The following is a 16905-nucleotide window of genomic DNA, read 5'->3' as shown; positions in this document are numbered from 1 at the left end:
ATGATAATTTATTGCAGTGGTTAGTATTGTTTCCGGAAAGCAGTTATCTGTCTATATAGGTCGTGATGGCAACTAAGCTACAGCTTCTTAGAAGTAATTATATGTCGGACCTTGCAGCTTCTCAGTCGAATGGAATTACAAATGTCAGTGATCTGTGTTGCTTGAACTAATGGCAAAACAAAGCAAAACGAAATGATGCAATTAAAATCATTGTCCAGCTTAATGGGGTGTAATCCTGTTCAGGTGCCGGCTCTCCATATACGGCGAAATGAAAACGTGCCGGAAATACGTTATTTGCCCCGCAGAAATGGTGTACGCTATCAGACGTCCAGCTATCTGTAGTGGACGAACCAGCGATGTGCCGTCTTAACACGACCTAACGGCTGAGGCCTCAGTGAAAGTTAACACCATCCCATTTACAGACACGCGTAAACGTACGCAACCTTGGAATCAGAATAATACCAGGATTCACGTACTTAACTTTTAATGGAGGTGAAAAAGTACCAATTGCTTACAAAACACACTTGTACACACAAGCTGAAATGAAATTCACTTCAGCTGAAAAAATTCTGACAGCGGTTCAAACTGCAGTAGCAAAAGAGAGAGCTCTCCCACAGGGTAAAAGCATAATGGTTGTTACTCCTGTACCTGCCTTAGAGGCAGTGACAAAAGAAAGCATTCCAAACGCAAAGGCTTTACATCCAAGAAGGATACAAAGGGTTAACTCTCTTGCTGGAACAGACGTTGAATACGTTTTTTACCCCTACTTGAAAATTCAAGAATTTCTAAAATACGAACAAGAATGTCCTCTGTCTACTGAGCACTGAGCTTCTGCCTCTGGAACAGTACAAATGTATAATTTATACAGACGGATCAGCACAGCCCGCAATTGGGGGTAAACAAGCTTATAGTGCTGCGTGCATGATCGTTAAAGGTTGCTGGCGCGATGGTAAATTTCGACCTAAGGTCACAAAAACACAATCTCTAGGAGACTGTACTACTCAGCGAGCCGAACTACAGGCTTTCAAGATGCCGCTTGTAAATACCGATCGCGAATTCCCCACACTCATAGTGTGCGATTCGTATTACTGCGTTCAATCTTACAATGAATACTTGCAGAACTGAGTTCAAAACGGTTTCAAAGATGTAAAAGGTGGCACAATCAAGCATAAGTTGCTTTGGGAAGAAGTAGTTCAATTACAGAAAGAACTACAAAACACTCAAGTAATCCATACACTAAGTCATCAGCGTGATGGCGTTCAGGTTGCAGGGAATTCATTGGCTGATGAAGCCACGAAGGCAGCTGTGCAAACGGCTTCCGTAGCTGCTATCACTCATTCAAAAACAAAAATAGACGGCAAAACAATGCTAGCTGTCAATGCCACAAGCAAAGGCAGCAGTGCAGCGTTACCTTTAAGCTATCCACTCGAATATTCATACATAATTGATGCTAACTCCGTCCCTTTTGCTCGAATCCCTGGATTGCGGGATAGAGTAATTCCAAACAGGAGACGTACAGGGGCTTTGATACAAGAAGCACATATGGGTGAGGGTCTGAGACATCAAGGGATCTCTAAATCCATTCTAGAATTAACGGAGACATACTGGTGGCCAGGGATGAATACTCACATTTATGAATTTACAATTAATTTCCCTGACTGCAAAAGAGATCGCAGCAGAGAACGTCGCTAGATACCTGACTACAGTGTAGCCATTCCAGGACAGACAACACCTTTGCTAGACAGCATTAGACTGCCTACACACTGACGTCCCTTTGGACAAATGCGGTCTACAACTATTAGGACAGGTTCATTTGGATGTGGCCTCAGCGCTCGGCTGATGCCCAAACTGTTATAAAAGATTTGCTAGTCTTTATCGGCACATACACAGTCAGTTCGCTACATTCTGACCAGTGTCCTGCGTTTAGCTCCAAAGCTTACAAAGAGGCCATGGCCAATCTGGGCGTTGCATTGCGGTATTCAAGTCCATTCCATCCTGGGGGAAATTCTGTAGTGGAAAGAGAAAACCGGGACATAAAGCAATTGATAACAGCTAGGGTATTAAGCTCGGGTGACGGTGGGTCAAACATCTAATAAGTTTCCAACGTAGTCTAAATATTCTGCCAAGAAATTCTCTGGGTGGAATCACTCCTTTTGAAATCCTTTTTGGTACTAGAATGCTTGTCCAGGATCTTGATCGTCACACTTCAGTGGTGGAACAAAAACCCTTTGATATCAAAGACCGTTTGGCTGTTTTGCAGGACTTAAATGAGAAAAGGAGAAGTCAAAGCAACACAATACAGAAGCCAACGATCACTGAAGGAGAACCACCCGTCCCAGAAAGGCCTGTCTGGATTCCAAAGATTGGGGATCTAGCCGGAGAAAAGATCGTGGATAAGAAGGAATTTGGGCCTTCTTACAGAAACCAATACCTGTGCTAGCAATCCACGGATCAAGAACAGTGTTACTGCTGCCCCTTGCTGGAAGAAAGGAGAACAGGTTTGTATCCATCGACCTGGTAAAACCACATCAAGTGGCCGATAAGTAGTAGGCCCAGTGGACTCCAAAGATATAACAGAAGACCAAAATGTGCAACTATCCAAGAGGTTCAAACTGAAAGACTCATCACCTTTGAAGAATCTGCAGTAAGAAAAGAAGGACTAAGCAATAAAGCAATGGAACTTGTGCCTCTTGAGACATAAATAACAGTTCGTCAAGACACTCCTGTCTACAACGATGTAGCATCTGACTACACTAATATGACAAAGGATCCGTTATTCCCAGTGGTTTCAAATAATCCTGATGCAATTCCTACAATTGACAGAACTGCCTCTGGCTATTTCATTAACTTTGATATATTTTCTGAGGATCCCAGTGAGCCTGAAACGACGCCAGCAAATAAAACTTTTAAAGAACAAGTAACAGGACTTTTTCAGCAAATTGAAAAAACCTATCTGGTTTCACCATGGGTTGAATTTTGGATTGCGCTAGGCTTACTCTTTCTCCTACTTTGGCTAATTCTTTTATTAAGTTTGGGAATGCTGATAAATGGAAAATGTAGTAAAATGGACACAGCAAGCAAGAACATCAACTTGCTCCTGAAGCCACAATAATCATCTCATTGTGAACAAAGACTTGACATCAAGGAACATCACAGCCTTTCCTATACCTGGTGGTATAGAATGGAACAGAACTGATAATGACATCAATGGTCCTGCAGAGCTGTTGAAGATTCCAAATCAATTTAAAGTTTCCTTGAGTGACTTTGTTTCAACCAGCACATTTTATGATGATTGGGACTTTGAGACTGTTAATAATATGATGTCATACTTAGAGATGTCAGCTAAATTCACAAAACATGAATACATAGAAAGTTAATCAGATTATGCACAAATGTATTGTTATTACGACTATGGTCATCATTACTTGCACAAATCTGCAAAATCTAGGAATATTAAGCATGGGCGGAAAATCCGTTTCGCTCGCGGATTTTGCGGATTTTCGGGAAATTCGCAATCCGCGAGATTCGCGAATCTCCCGCAAAATCCGCAAATCCGCGAGCAGCGGATTTTGCTCGCACTGCTCGCACTGTTCGCGTGAGTTCGCGGCTTCCCAGTACAACTTCGCGCCCCGCGAATAAGTGCTAAATTGCAGAAATACGATCTTAGCAAAACTGAAACTACTTACCAGGTTCAAAAGTTCAGGCTCATCATTAGTAGCCATTTCCTGTAGTGCTTCCTGAGGGGCCCCTCCAGAGTTCAGTTGCCAGTTGCAACTATTATGTGACCCTGCTCTGAACCTCAGAATAGTTACACATATGCCACAAAGGTCCTGAATTACAGCTAAGGGAGACAAGCAGGAGCCAGGCTGGAAGTTAAAATCCATTAATCAGCCCCTAATTCATTATTGTCAGTTGGGGCAGGGCAGGTGTTGTAACTAATTTTGCAACAATGAAAGCACTTAGCAAGTGCAAAAGATCACTAATCAGGGCGCACTAAGGAAGCAGGTGCCAGCTAAAAAAATATTCTGTGACACATTAATCAGCCCCAAATTAATTCAGGTCACTTGAGGCAGGGAAGGTGTGCTTTGCTTTGCCGAAAATAATGTACACTGGACAACCAGAGGGTGTGGTGATGAAACAGAGGGTGGCATGGGTGGGCCAGAGGGTGGCATGAGTAGTCAGAGAGAGGCAGTGGTGACAGAGAGTGGCAGTGATGAAGAAGAGTGTCCCAAACAGGCTGGACACGTAGAAACAACAAGTTCGCAAAACTTGCGACCCGACAGGTAAGTTCGCAAATTGCGAAATTGTAAAAACCCTCGCAAACTGGCAGAAACACGGGCGAACACAAAAAAAAAAATCCGCAAATTCGCGGGAATTCGCGGATTTTGCGGATTGCGAGTTCGCAAATCCGCAAAATTCGCGAAAGCGAGATTCGCAAAATTAGCCCATGTCTGAGGAATATTTATACTTTCAATCAATGGGAACATTGTCCAACGCCACCAAAAGGTAGCTCAAAAACATTCTATGATAAATTTCCATACTTCTCAGGTTTTAATACCACAATTCCGGAAACGTTCTACTTTAAAAATGTTAATAAGACAGGTATGAAAAGTATGTTAACCAATACAAACCAAATTTATTCAGCAGCCTTTTATGCCCGGCTGTCCTGATTATGTTTCGACTTTTGGAGTGACAACATAGAAACGTCAAGCATGTGCAATCCAATAGGTCTCACATTAGGAAAGATTGAGCTATTGGTATTGTAAATGACACATTTTTTATTTATGTGTTGGTTTTGAAAATAGCGAATTTAATAGCTTTGTCATTTACAATGCCAACAGTTTTAACTTTCGCACGTGACACCTATAGCATTTGTAATGCAATATGTGTTGTAAATACGTGACTTAGATGTATTGGGATATTGCAAATAACAACGGCTTTTAATTTTTTAAATAATTAATAGTTAAATAAAAGTTATTGTAATTTATAATGGCAATAGCTTAAACTGTTGTGAATAACTTCTGCGAAGAATATGTTCAGTGTATTTTATTGTGACGAAAATCCAAGAACAGAAGTGAAATGTTAACATCTTTTTGTGACATTTGTAATAAAGCTTGAAACATCGAGAGAAGATATTTGAACCAGTTGTTGTTGAATGGTTGCACAGATTGATGCTGTGGTGGCCCTGAGTGATGTTGTGGTGGCGACGAGTGATGCTGTGGCGTTCAGTGATGCGGTGGTAGCGATGCTCTGGTGGTGCTGAGTGATGCCGTGGTGATACGATAGAGTGAGTGCAATAGATAAAGTGAGGGCGATAGATAAAGGGAGGGCGATAGATAAAGGGAGGGCGATAGATGGATAGATAGATAGATAGATAGATAGATAGATAGATAGATAGATAGATAGATAGATAGATAGATAGATGGCGATAGATAGACAGATAAATAGAGTGAGGGCAATAGATAGAGTGAGTGCGATAGATAAACAGATAGAGTGAGGGTGATAGATAGACAGATAGATAGAGTGAGGGCAATAGACAGACAGATAGAGTAAGGGCGATAGACAGATAGATAGAGTGAGGGCGATAGATAGATAGTTATATAGATAGAGTGAGGGCAATAGATAAATAGAGTGAGGGCGATAGATAAATAGATAGATAGAGTGAGGGCGATAGATAGATATATAGATATAGATAGAGTGAGGGCAATAGATAAATAGAGTGAGGGCGATAGATAAATAGAGTGAGGGCGATAGATAGATAGATAGATAGATAGATAGATAGATAGATAGATAGATAGATAGATAGAGTGAGGGCAATAGATAGATAGAGTGAGGGCGATAGATAGATATATAGATATAGATAGATAGAGTGAGGGATATAGATAGATAGAGTGAGGGCAATAGATAGATAGAGTGAGGGTGATAGATAGATAGATAGATAGATAGATAGATAGATAGATAGATAGATAGATAGATAGATAGATAGATAGATAGATAGATAGATAGATAGATAGAGTGAGGGCGATAGATAGAGTGAGGGTGATAGAGTAAGGGCGATAGATAGAGGGAGGGAGATAGATTGATAGAGTGAGGGCGATAGAGTGATAGAGTGAGGGCGATAGATTGATAGAGTGAGGGCGATAGAGTGAGGGTGATAGATCGAGTGAGGGCGTTAGAGAGATCGAGTGAGGGCAATAGATAGATCGAGTGAGGGCGATAGATAGACAGATAGATAGATTGAGGGAGGTAGAGTGAGATAGATAGATACAGTGAGGGTGATAGATAGATAGATAGATAGATAGATAGATAGATAGATAGATAGATAGATAGATAGATAGAGGGCGATAGATAGAGTGAGGGCGATAGTTAGATAGCTAGATAGATAGAGTGAAGGCAATAGATAGAGTGAGGGTGATAGATAGAGTGAGGGCGATAGATAGATAGAGTGAGGGGGATAGATAGATAAAGGGAGGGCGATAGATAGTGGGAGGGCGATAGATAGATAGATAGATAGATAGATAGATAGATAGATAGATAGATAGATAGATAGATAGATAGATAGCGATAGATAGACAGATAAATAGAGTGAGGGCAATAGATAGAGTGAGTGCGATAGATAGACAGATAGAGTGAGGGTGATAGATAGACAGATAGATAGAGTGAGGGCAATAGACAGACAGATAGAGTAAGGGTGATAGACAGATAGATAGAGTGAGGGCGATAGATAGATAGTTATATAGATAGAGTGAGGGCAATAGATGAATAGAGTGAGGGCGATAGATAAATAGACAGATAGAGTGAGGGCAATAGATAGATAGATATATAGATATAGATAGAGTGAGGGCAATAGATAAATAGAGTGAGGGAGATAGATAGATAGATAGATAGATAGATAGATAGATAGATAGATAGATAGATAGATAGATAGAGTGAGGGTGATAGATAGAGTGAGGGTGATAGATAGAGTGCAGGCAATAGAAAGAGTGAGGGTGATAGTTAGATAGATAGATAGATTGAGGGCGATAGAGTGAGGGAGATAGATAGAGTGAGGGCGATAGTTAGATAGCTAGATAGATAGAGTGAAGGCAATAGATAGAGTGAGGGCGATAGATAGATAGAGTGAGGGCGATAGATAAATAGAGTGAGGGCGATAGATAGATAGAGTGAGGGCGATAGATAGATAAAGGGAGGGCGATAGATAGTGGGAGGGCGATAGATAGATAGATAGATAGATAGGTAGATAGATAGATAGATAGATAGATAGATAGATAGATAGATAGATAGATAGATAGATAGATAGATAGATAGATAGATAGATGGCGATAGATAGACAGATAAATAGAGTGAGGGCAATAGATAGAGTGAGTGCGATAGATAGACAGATAGAGTGAGGGTGATAGATAGACAGATAGATAGAGTGAGGGCAATAGACAGACAGATAGAGTAAGGGCGATAGACAGATAGATAGAGTGAGGGCGATAGATAGATAGTTATATAGATAGAGTGAGGGCAATAGATGAATAGAGTGAGGGCGATAGATAGATATATAGATATAGATAGAGTGAGGGCAATAGATAAATAGAGTGAGGGCGATAGATAGATAGATAGAGTGAGGGCGATAGATAGATAGATAGATAGATAGATAGAGTGAGGGCGATAGATAGATATATAGATATAGATAGAGTGAGGGCAATAGATAAATAGAGTGAGGGCGATAGATAGATAGATAGATAGATAGATAGATAGATAGATAGATAGATAGATAGATAGATAGATAGATAGATAGGAGTGAGGGCAATAGATAGATAGATATATAGATAGAGTGAGGGCAATAGATAAATAGAGTGAGGGCGATAGATAGATAGATAGATAGATAGATAGATAGATAGATAGATAGATAGATAGATAGATAGATAGATAGATAGAGTGAGGGCAATAGATAGATAGAGTGAGGGCGATAGATAGATATATAGATATAGATAGATAGAGTGAGGGATATAGATAGATAGAGTGAGGGCAATAGATAGATAGATTGAGGGTGATAGATAGATAGATAGATAGATAGATAGATAGATAGATAGATAGATAGATAGATAGATAGATAGATAGATAGATAGAGTGAGGGCGATAGATAGAGTGAGGGCGATAGATAGAGTGAGGGCGATAGAGTGAGGGCGATAGATAGAGGGAGGGAGATAGATTGATAGAGTGAGGGCGATAGAGTGATAGAGTGAGGGCGATAGATTGATAGAGTGAAGGCAATAGAAAGAGTGAGGGCGATAGATAGATAGATAGAGTGAAGGCAATAGATAGAGTGAGGGCGATAGATAGAGTGAGGGCGATAGATAGATAGAGTGAAGGCAATAGATAGAGTGAGGGCGATAGATAGAGTGAGGGCGATAGATAGATAGATAGAGTGAAGGCAATAGATAGAGTGAGGGCGATAGATAGATAGATAGATAGATAGATAGATAGATAGATAGATAGATAGATAGATAGATAGATAGATAGATAGATAGATAGATAGATAGATAGATAGATAGATAGATAGAGTGAGGGCCATAGAGTGAGGTCGATAGATAGAGTCAGGGCAATAGATAGATAGATAGAGTGAGGGTGATAGAGTGAGGGCGATAGATCATTATAGTGAGGGCGATAGATTGATAGATTGAGGGCGATAGATAGAGTGAGGGCGATAGATAGAGTGAGGGCGATAGATAGAGTGAGGGCGATAGATAGAGTGAGGGCGATAGAGTGAGGGCGATAGTTAGATCGATAGATAGATAGATAGATAGAGTTGTAGTGTAGTTCCTATTTACCCTTTAGGCCCTGCACATTGGAATAACATAAACAGCAGTGTAGACATAGGACTGTGGTCTTCTAGGTCTCTACTGACTATGTTAGACTTAATTTAGGTTTATGCCAGCTACCTCAGAGGTCACTGGAAACTTTCTTGACTGAATAGGAAGTGATCAGCTTTCCTGGCTCAGACAAGAAGGGATTCAGCTTCCGACAACCGCATAAACATGACAACTTTGCTCCCCAGAATAAGAGTCAATCTCTAGAGTCGTGTGAAACAATAGACAGCTATTTCACTCAGTCAGACGTGCGTTCTTAGTTTCACCAGGGTGCAGAGAATAGAGAGACGGGCGTTTTCAATAAAAGATAATATTTATTGAGCAGTCTTCTTTCTCATGCAAGAGAAATGAATTGCCACAATTGCAAGACTTGTTATACTGAAAAGTGCGTACAGTAAAAGGAGTATTACGAAATAATACTGTAAAAGCATTGATATGGTTTCTTAGCCATAAGATAGTTAAAATGAATTAAATATATACATTCATATATACATTGGCTAACGACCTCAACTGGTGCTTCTAACTACGCCTACCCCGGTGTACCTGACCTAAGCCTAATATGTGGGAGGGAGTAAGTAAATAGCAGTTTAAGTTAAGTTGGTTTTGCCAAGCGTTTGATTCAAGAATTCTCTCTAAGGGTTTAGTCAGCACCGTACCTCTGGAATAGAATGTAGGAGGTCTGGTACCTACCTCTCAGGACCCGATATCCCAGTCACCCGCAAGGGTAGGCTGGAAACGCCGGAGCTGGATTTTCTCGGCAGGAGAAAAGACAGCGTCTTTCGCAGCGCATCAAAGAGGAGGGGCAGCGTCCGTGGGCTTCTCGCGTCTGCTGGGCTTTCTGCAAGGGGACAGCTGTTCTGCTCCAGTATTCACCATCACCGTGTGTTTGCTTAAGGCAACATTGGTATATTTATACCTGAAAGGTGCCGAGTTTGACGTAAGTTTTTGGACATAAGACGTCAATAAAGATGTCACTAAGAACTGGTCATTCTTACAGTGCTCGCAGGAGTTCTATTACTAATCAAAACAAAGCAAGCAGGGCTTTCCCATGTTGCTGGGGGTTTGGTATGTCGAAAGAACTCGGTGTGCTCTCTAGGAATCTAAGGAAGTGGCTTCTGCTGTGTCATGGACTGCAGAGGCGAGTTACTGAAATATGGCTCTGATTATTATGCCATTATAGGGATATTTATTGTTTATAGCCGTATAGGGGCATAAGGTCAAAATTCTGATCGGGTTCCTAGGTAAAACACATCATCCACTCCACGAATTTATGCCCACCAATTACTAAAAACTTAAGCTATAAGATGCACGTGTATTCCTACCCACCCCAAAATACATTTTTGCATTTGAAATGGTGTATATGAAATACATGAAAATGATAATAGGTACTGTACGTTTTAAGCAGAGTAATCATTCAAAAAAAAATTCCATATATATTCAGTTGATTGATTTTGCGAAAAATTACACATGAAATGTCTCTTAATACAGAAAAGAAGGGCGAGACTATTTCATCACACATAAATGCAGCTGCTGAAAATGTGCTAGAGGCTGAGGTAAAATTTTGTCTCTAGATCTACTAAAAATAGAAGCTCTGTTCCTTATGAATAGTTCTACTTTAAGCAAAGTACTTGTGCAAGAAAAAAGGTAAATATTTTGGATTTTTGGAAAAAATAATTTCATGATGAGCGGGGCAAAAATAGTTCCAAACGCTTTTCAGTAGCTTTTGTTTATCAAAGCTGAAGGCCGAATTCAGAGTTCATGGGAACGCTGTGTGCCGGATTGTTTTCCAAAAAGTTATTGTTTCTGTTCAGGAGAGAACATCATTTCAGACAGGCTCGCAAAGAATTGGTCTACATATTCAGGTGACAGTTCGACCAAGTTCGATAATGCTGTAACTTGGCAGTTGTGAGAATGATTACTATCACCGATTTCAGGATCAGCAATGCTCACAGAAGGTCGTACCTGGGTGATGTTGCGTTCATGTCTTGCTTCACTGCCACCACCTAGTCGTAGCGCAGGAGTCTCAACAAATGCCGTCATCAGGATTGGTAACCGCTGGGGACAACACGATGCGTGAGCCGTTACTGGACTTAGCAAAGTATCGACATCCATTGGTACTGCTGAATGTAGTGCAAGACAGGTGTCTAACACGCATTCCTCTCCGCATAGCATACATCGAAGCACAGGTAAGATGCAGGTCTGCCATATAGGTCTGAATGAAAGAAACCAGGTCATATTTAGATCTCTTAGCCGGGCTAGTCCAAGGACTTTAGAAATGCGGTCAGGGTAGCGTATTGCTAGGATCGTTTCTTCCATCCTTGCCGGGGTCATGTCTGAGTTTTGGCTTGCCATATCGGAGCAGGAGGGTCAAAAATAAAATACCTGCTACGAGTCCCAAAAGTAGTGGTAGGCCGCCAAAGACCGAATGGACAAAATTGGGAAAGATGCCCAGGACTGCTTCAAAGGGTGCTAACAGTCCCGAAAAAATTGTCTTAAATACATTCGAGATACCACTGGCATTCGACATATTTAAAATTTGGCTGAGCATTTCTGCGAAATGCACGGGGCAATTTGTTGATAAAAGTGTATGTATCTCTGCAGTTGTCTTTGTAACTTGGAGACCATACGTCTCATTTGATGATGTGATGGGCACTGTTGTCTGCAAAAGCACAGACTTCATTCTGCTTAAAGTATCAATTCGTATAGAAGACATATTCAAAGGAGGCCAAATCGGAGCCACTGAGTCTCCAGGGCCATTTGGATACAATGCTTGCCTACAGCAAGTGACCATGGAGCTGACGCTTAAGAGATATGCTTTCCCTGGCACCAAGCCACAACAGCTGTGATCCGTTATTAGAACGTAACTCCTGTTAGAAAGTTGTCTAAAGAATGGCTCTATTTGTGCTTCAGGTGTGCCGTGCTGGTGGCATGAAAGGTTATTTGAAGTACCCTCACATGCCCCATGCAAGTTAATACCTTGGCACAAAAGTATACCGCTTAGTGATTGTTTACATTCATTACCACTAAGAAATACATTTTTGTTGTTGTCACTATAACATGTATGTGTATAAGGTAATTTCCATGATGACTTAATGTATCCTTTACTCAACCTTTCATACTGGACTGCCGGTATATACTCAAGGCAATTTTTAAACTGGAAAGTTGTTATCGGAATTGTGATAATTTCGTGTATTATCCATTTAATGACAGGTCTTTCTGACATTGTCAATGGTAATCTCCCAAGTTTTTCGATGCTCAGGATTGTATAGTCTGCTCCTTTTTGTGCCAAACTGATTTGTTTATCAGTAAGGTTAAAGATAGAAAACAATGACATTGTGTTGATTAAACGCCATGGCACATAGCCTGAACTGAGGTTTTGCAGCGTCCAGCCTAGCTGTACAATAGAACGTAATTGGGACTGGCCATGTTGTAACATTAGCAAGTCCTGGTCTATTATATCAATAGCAGATGATACAATACTGTCCAGTGAATATATTCTGGAGGACAGAGTCATTAACCCATTGTCCACAACAGAAAGTGATTTTTCCAAATTAATACGATCAATTTGTCGTATTTTCTCTGCTGTTTCAATTTGAGTCACTTTCCATGCCTCGTTGTAAGCAGCATATATACTGGCCGCTATGAAACGTTTTTGACGCTGCTTGCGTGGTCCCATTATGAAATCTCGCAAGTCAGCACCATCTTTAAGTAAAGACAAGTGTTGCTTAATTTGTGCCAGTGAGGATGTTTGTAGCCATTCAAGGCATAATTTCCCTACACTGTATGTTGTTACTATCCCTGGATGTTGTCTCTGGGAGTATCTAGGGTCTGGTCATTTTTAACCCCTGTATTTTGTTCAGGAATCTGTCTTGACAGTTATTCGTGTCTGTAGGCCAGATTAACCACTTTTTCCAATCAGGATGCGTTCTGTTTTCATTTAAAATCTGGGGTACGTCTACCTCAATATCTGTGGTTGCATTATCAGGTATTGGCTTTGGAATAGACGGTTTGTTAAGGTCTTTAATCTTGGCTAGGCCAAGACAGGTCGTTTGTTGAATTGTGTCATTCAAGAACATTATTTGTTCTGGGATCATGCAGGCTCGAAATAAAGCTTCTAGGTCTTGTACCTGCCAATCTTTTGTACCCCAGATGGTTTTTGTTTCAATGTTATTCTTCCAGAAATCAAAACCAAATGTAATCATTTTTTCATAAAATGCTTCTGAATATATCAATTTAGTATTAGTCAGCATGGTTTTTGTCCCTGTTTTATCTAACAGTTCCTAATAAAATGTTTCTGCATCACTTGTGTTAAACCCTGAGAAGAATTGGAATTTCTCAAAGAATGTTTTTGAACTGCTTTTAGGTGGAGTAGCACAATGTTCCCATTGGTTATATTTAAAAACATTTCTAGGTTGAGCATATTTATGTAAATAGTGGTCTGCATAATGAGTAAAACAGTACATCTGTTCATAATTCGATGAACCTTGCAAATAATCATGTTCTGTAAATTTTGCTGACAAAACTAAATCCGACATCATATTATTTATACTTTCAAAGTCCCAATCCTCAGAGAATGTACTTGGTTTTACGAAGTCACTTAATGAAACCTTAAATTGATGAGGATATTTCAAGAGATCGACCAGGCCATATATTTCGTAGTCTGTCTTGTCCCAAACTACCCGCCGGGTATTGTAATGGCTGTGACATTTACTGATGATAGTTCTCTTTTCTCGATGTGAGATGACTTGTAAGGCTTCAGAACTAAGTTGATGTTCTGACTTGCTGTGTCCATTGTACTGTAATAAATGTTCCCAAAATTAAAACTAAAATTAGGCAAAGTAGGAGTATAAGTACCCCTGATACAAGCTAATGTTCAATCAATGGTGCATTTAGATAAGCTTCTTTGAGTTAATGACAGAGTTCTGTTACTTTTTCTTTAAAAGTCTTTGTTTCTGGCATCACTTCAGGGTCGCTTTTATCTTCAGAAAAGTTATCGAAATTGATGAAGTAGCCAGATGCAGTTCTGTCGATTGTTGGAATTGTTTTCTCCATTTGGCTTTCATTAGCACATTCTGATGCTACATCGTTGTAGACTGGTGTTTCATGACAAACTGTTTCAATTTGGGTTTCAAGAGGCAAATATTGCATGGCATTTCTGCATAGTCCTTTTTTATTCACTGCAGGTTTATCAAATGTGATTAGTCTTTCAGTTTGAACCTCTTGGATACTAGCAAATTTGGGTATTCTGTTACTTCTTGGGAGTCCACTGGGCCTACTATTTATTATAGGCCACATGATTGTGGTTTTACCAGGTCGATGGATACAACTCTGTTCTCCTTTTTACCAGCAAGAGGCGGTAGTAGGACTGTTTTTGTTCCATTGATTGCTAAGACAGGTACAGCTTTTCTATAAGAAGGCCCAAATTCCTTCTTCACCGCTATTTTCTCTCTGACCAGATCCCCAATCTTTGGAATCCAGACAGGTCTTGCTGGGACAGGTGGTGTGTCTTCAGTGGTTGTTGGCTGTTGCTTTAACTTTATGTTGCTCAGGGCTTTTCTTGTTTCATTTAAGTCCTGTAAAACAACCAAACGATCTTTGATGTCAAAATCTTTTTTCTTATCTTCTACCACTGCAGCATGACTATCTTAGTCCTGAACATACATTCTAGTTCCGAACAATAGTTCGTACGGGCTGAAACCTTTTAGAGAATTTCTTGGCAAGTTGTTAAGACTACGTTGGACACTTGTTAAATGCTGGACCCACCCATCACCCGAACCTAATACCTTTGCCGTTATAGATTGCTTTATGTCTCGCTTTTTTCTTTCCACTACCCCGTTTCCCTCAGGATGAAAGGGACAAGAGAACCGCAATCCAATGCCCATGCTGGTCATGGCCTCCTTATAAGCTCGAGAGCTAAAAGCAGGACCCTGGTCAGAATGAAGCATGGCAATTGCGTATGTGCCGATAAAGACTCGCAAATCTTTTATAACAGTTCTGGCGTCAGCCGAGCGCTGGGGCCACATTTTTAAGTGAATATAGTCTTAAAAAATTAATAGGACGCTGCATTTTATGGCCATGGCATTACTCCGGTTGACTCGTTACTGCGGTCTCTGTTGCAGTCTGGACAGCTCTTTGCAAATTTATAATGTTGCAGGCTCATCCCTGGCCACCAGTATTCTGATTGTAATTCCGTCAGAGATTCCTTCATCTGTCTGTGCCACGGACCCAATCCCATGTGTGCGTCTGCTATTAATAAGAATCTCCGGTTCGTGTTTGGAATTACCCTATCCCCCACTCCAGGGATTTGAGCAAAAGGAACGGAGTTTGCATCAATTACGTATGTATAATTGAGTGGATAGTTCACAGGTAGTGCTGCACAGTTGCCTTTTGAAGACGTTTTTTACCACCAGCATGGTTTCCCCGTCTATGTATTTTCTGAACGCTTTTTTGTGGCTACGGAAGCCGGTTTAGTTGCTTCCGCTGTGGCTGTATTAGCCAATGAATCCCTGCAAAGTGAACGCCATCGCGTTGATGACTCAGAGTGTGTATCACGTGAGTCTTTTGTAGTTCTTTCTGTAAAAGAACTACTTGTTTCCAAAGCATTTTATGCTTGATTGTGGCACCTGTGTCATCTTTGTAATCATTTTGAACCCAGCTCTGCAAATCATTATTGTAAGAATTTACGAAAAAATGTGAATCGCACACTATTAGTGTCGGGAATTCACGTTCGACATTTTCAAGCGCCATCTTTAAAGATCTGATTTCAGCTCGCTGAGCCGAACATTTTCTCAGTGATTCAGTTTTTGTTATTTTCGGTCTGAATTTACCGCAGAGCCAGCGACCTTTAATAATCGCGCAGGCTGCATCGTAGGATTTATCATCAACATTGTAATGCTGTACAAATCTGTTCTAGGGGCAGAATTTCGATTGGCAGAGGATATTCTTCTTCATATTTTAAATCATTCAGTTTTTTCATGTTCGGGACAAAATAGTATGTCACGTCTTCTTCAGCAAGAGAATTTTCCCACTGTATCCATTTTGGATCTAGTGCCACTGTTTTTAGATTTACTGGGATGAATAGCGCCTCGAAGGCTGATTCTGCTGTGAAAACAGTTATTCTTTTGCCTTGGGCTATGGCTCGTTCTCTTGCTATAGCAGTTTGAACTGCCTTTACAGTATTTTCTGTGAGACTGAATGTTTTTTCTGCTTGTGTGTACAAATGTGATTTGTAAGCTATTGGTACCGTTTTTACCTCATTAGAGGTCAGGTACGTGAATCCGCATCTTCCTGGGATGACCCGGATTACAAGGTTGCGTGTATTGTCACATGTTTCTAATTTTGTTTTAGCTAACATGTCTGTTAGTAGTGATCTCAAAATTTCTGTGTGTTTTTGAGTCCAGTTGATTGGTTTAAAATAAGGTTTTATTAATTCGTAGAGAGGTTTAATCCTCTCTGCATAGTTTAGAATGCAAGTTCTTCCGAAATTCAGGAAGCCTAGAATCGATTGTAAGTACTTCAGCGTTTTTGGTGCTTGGAGTACAGCGCACTTCTCTAAGAAGTTGTCCGCTAGGCTTTTCCCTTCACTTGATAATTCGTATCCTAAAAATAGGACTGTTAGATGGGCAATTTGTGACTTTTTAAAGTTGAATTTGTAACCCTCTGCTGCAAATCCAAGTATTATGGTGTTCACTTTTTTCAAGTGAGTATCCAAGTCGTCGTCTGTGAGATAGATGTCATTGACATAAGATAATGCCTCATCATCATACATTTGTAGTAACTCTGTTACTCTGGCTGAGAATAGTCCTGGGCTGTTCTTGAATCCTTGTGGGAGCCTACAGAAATGTTTCTGTGACCCCATTATTGAGAAAGCGGTCAAGTACCTGCTTTCTGGAGCAATATTCTGACAAAAGAACCCATTAGATATGTCTAATGTTGTTTTGTATTTTTTGTGAACTATGTTATTCATTAGTGCCGCACTGTGCGAATTTTGTACCGCAAATGTTTTGCAACATGAGTTAAGGTGTCTGTAGTTCAAGACTATACAATA

The sequence above is a fragment of the Lissotriton vulgaris genome, chromosome 6 (genome assembly GCF_964263255.1).
Source record: "Lissotriton vulgaris chromosome 6, aLisVul1.2, whole genome shotgun sequence".
NCBI lineage: Eukaryota > Metazoa > Chordata > Amphibia > Caudata > Salamandridae > Lissotriton > Lissotriton vulgaris.
The sequence above is the reverse complement of the archived record's forward strand: the minus strand, read 5'-3'. Positions refer to the sequence as shown.